Genomic DNA, 6,575 nt, shown 5'->3' with positions numbered 1-6,575 from the left:
CAAAGGCTTTAGTAAAATCAAGAATTGCTAGATCCACTTGTCTTTGTTGTTCAGTGCCCCAGCTATGTCGTGTACTGTTAAAATAAGCTGTGTTTCTGTGGATCGCTTTGCTCTGAAACCATGCTGGTAGTCCGTTAGTACATTGTGGCCTTCTAAGTGTTTCATTATATGGCTATGGATAATGTGTTCAAGTAGTTTACAGGAAATACAGGTAAGTGAAACTGGTCTGTAGTTACTGGGGACCGCTCTATCTCCCTTTTTGAAAATGGCGCATACATTTGCATCTCTCCAGTCTTTAGGAATCTCTCCTGTGTCAAGCGATTGTTGGAAAATGTTAGTTAAAACAGGTGCGATTTCACTGGCTGTCATTTTGAGGAACCAAGGAGGTATTTGGTCTGGCCCGGATGCTTTGGATGGATTAAGGCCTTGCAGCATTTTCTCTACACCATAAATAGAAATTTCTATTTGTTCCATAGGAGGGGTGCAGGGGTGCCCAAGAGATGGCATGTCTGTGGTGTCTTCTTCTGTGAATACACTTTTAAACTGTGAACTGAGTGCCTCTGCTTTTTTCTCACTGTCACTAATAATGGTGCTCCCCACCTTTAGAGTGGCTACCCCGACAAGGTCTCTCCTCAGGCCTTTTATGTATGACCAGAATGTTTTAGGTTTGTCAGTTATAGCTTCTCCCAGTATGTTTGCCACGTACTTTGAGTGTGCTGCTCTTATGCTTTTCTGAACTCCTTTTTTTACTTTCTTGTATTTATTCCAGTCTTCCTCTTGTCCTGTTCTCTTAGCTTTATTGTAAAGACGCTGTTTCTTCCGACAGTGCCTTCTTAAGTTGCTGTTAAACCAGGGCAGGTTGTATCTGCTTGATGTCATTTTACTAGGAATATGTTTGTTCATTGTGTGCTTCATTTTGCCTTTGAAGTCATCCCATTTCTGTGTCACTGACATGTCTTTTGTTCTCATGTTAAAGTTTGTTGCATAGTCCTCAAGGTCATTCTTGATAGCCGGCTCGTCAGATTTCGTGCGAATATACACTTTCCTTTTTGGTTGTTTGTTCTGTTTGGGTGCCAAGTTCACGTCCACTAGAACCATGTCATGGTCACTTATTCCCGGAACTACTGCGGTCTTTTCAATTATGTTTGGGTTGTTAACTAAGACTAGGTCCAAGAGATTACCATTTCTGGTTGGTTCCTGAACTGTTTGGAATAGCCCATGGTTATCCACTAAGTGCAGTAGTTTCTGTGCCTGTCCTGTATGGTTCTGAGCGTTGTCTGTTGTGCTGACATCCCAATTTATACCGGGGGTATTGAAATCTCCAAGAATGATCACATTGTTGGAGTTTATCTTAGTTCCCACTTTATTTATAGAGTTGTCAAGCTCACCCAGACTATTGCCCTGGTCCGACGGAGGTCTGTAGTATGTACCAATCATAAGCGGTTTCTTTCCTGCAAGTTGGGTTTGTGTCCAGATTATCTCACAGTCTGTGTCCAGATCTGGTCTGTGGGTGACAATCAGATCATCCCTGTTTGCCTGAAAAACACCACCTCCTGGGCCAGTTTGTCTGTCTTTACGGTGCACTATGCATAGTTGTCAGGGAATATTTCACTGCTTGATATGTTTTCATTGAGCCATGATTCTGTGCCCGCTATTATGTCCGGCTTATAAGTGTCAATGACAGTTGCCAATTCAGCAGTTTTGTTTCGAACACTCTGGCAGTTTACCAGCAGGAGTTTAGCCTTGTTCTTTTTGTGGCCATTACCTCTAGTGTGAGTTTTGCCTTGTTTTGATCTAAGTGGAGTGGATGTGGCCGTCGGTGTGTCACCTGGCAAACTTGTGCTGGAGTTCAGCGTATCAAATGAATTTACTGAATGGAAGCTGTCGTCAGTGATGTCGAACATGTCTGATGCAAAGTTTGGTACGCCGCAGTCACAGCATATCCATGAGTATGATTTGTGGGTTTCTAATACAGTGTATACTTCCGAGCATATCCCAATGCAGTCTTTGTGATACCATCTATTACAGTCATCACAACAAATGACAGCTTGAGCATTCTGTACAGCCTTGTTACAGCTCCCACAGGGAAACTTCGGTGGTCTAGGCCCTGGGTTCACCTCAACATCTCCACTTAAGAGCAGTATTAGAATCATTGACAACTTTGTACTATCGTTGTGCATCAGCAATTTGTTGCGGCTGAAATAAGTCCCATTCACCCCACTGTGCTTAATCATGAAGGCAAACGTGGCCCAGTTAGAAGTACAGTCAGATCTGAAAGTACATGTGACATTTCCTTCATTTATCTCATGTTTAGTGTTTGGCTGTGATCCTGGTTCGGCTTTGCTGAGCAACAGGCAAAGGGCCAGAAGTATACATGTGCAGTGGAATTCCATTTTGTCGACAGCGACTATTCGAGGTTGTCCAACAATCTCCACACCGTCCGACGGTGCCCGCTGCCCAACAGCGAATACAATACTCAGGATTGTCCAACAGTCTCGCCACACCGTCCGACGGTGCCCGCTGTCCAACAGCGAATACAATCCTCAGGATTGTCCAACAATCTCGCCACACCGTCCGACGGTGCCCGCTGTCCAACAGCGAATACAATACTCAGGATTGTCCAACAGTTTCGCCACACCGCCCGACGGTGCCCGCTGTCCAACAGCGAATACAATACTCAGGATTGTCCAACAATCTCGCCACACCGTCCGATGGTGCAAACAATTAATACACAAAGTTGTCCGACGATTCGACCCAAGATAGTAAATCAAAATCGTGAGTTCAGATCAAAAACAGTTTGCGTGCCCTCCCATCCTGTACTCAATTCAGATGCAAATCAGGCGGGACACGATGTAACTCTTACAAAATCCACACGAGTTCTCAAATTACAAGGTGGAGCAGATATATCAGTACAAAAAAATATAAGTGGTTAACCAAATATATGTAATTCAAATCGCCAAATGAGCTATCAAAGTGAGTTCAAGTCAAGAACGGGTTGCGCGCCCTCCCACTCTGTCCGTAATTCACATGCAAATCCGGCGGGACACGATGTTCAGACTCTTGCAAATTCCACAAGATTTAGCCGTTACAAGTCGAAAGAAATATATCAGTACAAAAAGTATAAGTGATCCGAGTTACTAACTTAGTAAACTGTGCAATCATAAGCAGTCCCAGATATCAACATACAACGAAATAAGTATATAAATGGATTCCTCGGCCCTTCCCTCGGTGTACTTACCGCGGTATACAGCCCTCCCACTCTATAAGCTATTGTTTCAAACCTGTCCGGAATTTGATTTAGATACCGAAAATTTTACTATTACCGGTGTTACAGGTTCCCGATATGTTCGAGTACTGCCTATACTATAAACTGACAGGGATTAATAATAGTAACTAGCACAAAATACGGTGAAATTCAGGAAAATTCTCAGAGCTCTCGTAAGTCGCTGCTGCTCGCCTCCGCGCCTGCGCACTAAATCGATTAAATCGGCATATTAGCATCATAAGGAGTTTAGCTGGTAAAGGATAATCTCCAAGCAGATCCACAGTGGCGTAATATACAACTGTAGTATCAAACCCACAGTAGGTGCCCGGTGCCCATTTGACTCCCTTTGGCCCGCTATACTCCTTGGCCAGCTTTGATGCTATCTTATGGCACCGCAGGATCTGCTTGGAGATTAGGTAAAGGACTGTTCTGAGCCACCAGGGATCTGTCGTTACTGAAACACGAAGACGCATTTCTATTCAATGATGCTGAGCTTGCCAAGTAGATGTTAATTGCCCCCAAAAGCTATAAAAAGAGAGGGAAAGGAAAGCAAAGAATCCCTACCAACCGACCCTATTTGTTTTAAGGACCGCAAGGCCATGTTGGGTTGATTACTAGTACATGTATATGGAAAGCATCCTCTGGAAACTCCACAACTGATGCAAGCGAATAATGAAAAAAAAAAAACGCGCAGGGGTATGATGTACTATCATGGTAACTTCACCTAGTCTCCAAGGAGATCCTTCGGTGCCAAAAAAAGTATCAACGCTGGCCAAGGAGTACAGTATAGCCGGCCAAAAGGGATTTAAATGGGCACCGGTAGCGTAACACTCCTAGGTCGGCTTCACTCCTCTGTCAGCTTTTGATACTATCTTATGCTACCGTAGAATCCGCTTGGAGATTAAAGTTAACTTAACCTACATAACTATTCCCGTGACCATTATTTTTACAACGACCTGTGGGGCCTGGTGGAGGTAAATACTCCCATGCGCGCCTCATACGGACTTAAATATATACGCACGTGTGACCCCACCTTAACTTTGCTGTCCGGGAAAAACGAAATCCAAGGGAAAAAAAGGGAACCATTTCACCTCTCAATCTAACCTCTAACTTTTGATGAGAAAATTGCCGAAGATTATACAACTTTCAATTTAGGACCTCTCTTTGTATATTCAACCTCCGTTCTTTGATATGCAGACCAGCAAGGTTTAACTAAAGAGCTGTCCTTGATTTAACGTAGTAGGTCAAACCTCTGTCATTTGTTGTTTGCTCAGTTCCACAGTAGGTGGACCCTCGTTGCTAGGCGACCTGACCGAGCTCAGGAAAAAATGGCATGCAAGGCTAAGAGGTAAATCAAAATAGAAACCTTCCTTTGGTAGGCCGAGAAAAAAACTTCTTTGATTATCATTTGAAATACAATTTGTCTTGAAAGATAAAAGACGAAGTGCATTGGTGGTTTTGAGTTCGCGATAGTGCTATATATAATCACATGCTAATACCCTAGGGCCACAGCAAGTAAGTTTTATGGATGACAACAGCGCTCTGACTCAACAAGATGTCCTTGCTTCGTGATTAAGTCTTAGTTATTTTCAATACACAGGCGCTGGCTTCCCCGAAGAACAACAAAGGCATTCTTAGGCCTCAGGTATTCACGTTTGACGTGTTGCAACATACTTGTCCCGATTAGTCTGACAGATGAAAACACGGAACGTTTCAATCAAATTTTCCTTGCTGCTACACAGTCTTTGTATTTTACATTCGATGTGGTTGACTGTTACATAATTGATGATATATAATTGATGAACACTTGATTCAAAAATTCCAGTTAGTCTACTTTCTTAGAGAACAGTTTACGCTTTTCAGAAAAGAACACCCGGCTTCTTTGGTGTGTTAAAATGTGGTAGATGATTTGCAAAGGATGCCGTTAATTTGTGTGGCACATGCAAGGCTGTCTTCTGATTGTCAGTTTGCTGAAGACATGTCGCAAACTTGTCGTTTTTGATCCGTCGGTGTTATACGTATGGTCATGCTTTTTTTCATACATTCATTTCATATTTGAATACATGATATGATGGCGACATACTTCAGGCTTACAGCTTGTTTTAGCGTTGCCATGGACAGAATACATTACAAAAGGGAGTAACAAATACTACAAATACAGAAAGTAAAAACAAATACAGACATTCAAAGCATAAGAGCAACAAATGCATTATGTAGAATACACCACATAACAGTAATAACAGTAATCATGAAATGTAAGAAAAATGAAATTGATAAACATGTGAATTGTGAGCATATAAGCCTTGAAGGATGGATTGCTACTCGCTTTGGGTTTCTTCTATGATTAGTTTGACGAACTGTAAAAAAAAATTAGTGTTGTTTGAATCGGGAAGAAATGGGGAGTCTCAAAGTATAACGTTATATAATAAGTGAATCAGGACATTATTAGGCAGATCGTTGTAGGCGCCAGTTAATTGCACACCGGATAATCGCACACTTCTGTTAATTGCACGGAATCCGCAAATCCCACGGCGGTGCAGCCCAGCTTCATACCTTCGCTTTGTTGCACCATTCGGATAATTGCACGTGATACACTGGCAAATTGGGTGTGCAATTAAGCGACTTCCACTGTACTAGTATGTGACAGATCCTTGAAGATTTTCTAAATTTCTAAGGAACGATATTGGCTGCAGTTGTATTGTACTGTTATAATGATATTTTACGCTAGGAGGCGCTTTTGAGACATGTCCGCTGCAGTACCTCCACACACAACAAAGTGATCTTCACAACGACAACTTTACTTCACTCACTTCATAACTTTAAATACAGCATTTTATATGTGTAACAAAAACAGTACCATTCAACGGACATAAACGTTTACACAATAAAAACACTATTCTAGTTTCATTGAACATTGAACCCTTGAAAACCAGACACCCTGCTCTTAATTCTTGCTACCAGGTAATTTATGCCATAAATGTCCGACTTACAGAATGTTCCTATGACACTGGAGAGACTGGCTTAATTCTAAGACATTACACTCTCATTACATTGGAAGTTATCTGCCATAAGTAAACACATCCTCCTACGCACGGTCCCAACGGCTAGCTGACTGCTCAGCCTATTGGGCCATGCTATCCCAGGCCCTACCCCCAGGTATTGGGCTTTTTGTTGTCGAAAGCTGTCTCGCAAAGGCCGCTGGGAAGCTATCAGCCAATCATGTTACGTCTTACATAGCACCATCCTCCTACGCCCGATTCCCAACGGCTGACTGCCCATATAAGGGTAAGCTCATTAATATCCCAACGGC

This window comes from Branchiostoma floridae, chromosome 17 (genome assembly GCF_000003815.2).
Source record: "Branchiostoma floridae strain S238N-H82 chromosome 17, Bfl_VNyyK, whole genome shotgun sequence".
NCBI lineage: Eukaryota > Metazoa > Chordata > Leptocardii > Amphioxiformes > Branchiostomatidae > Branchiostoma > Branchiostoma floridae.
Note: the sequence above shows the minus strand (reverse complement) of the source record.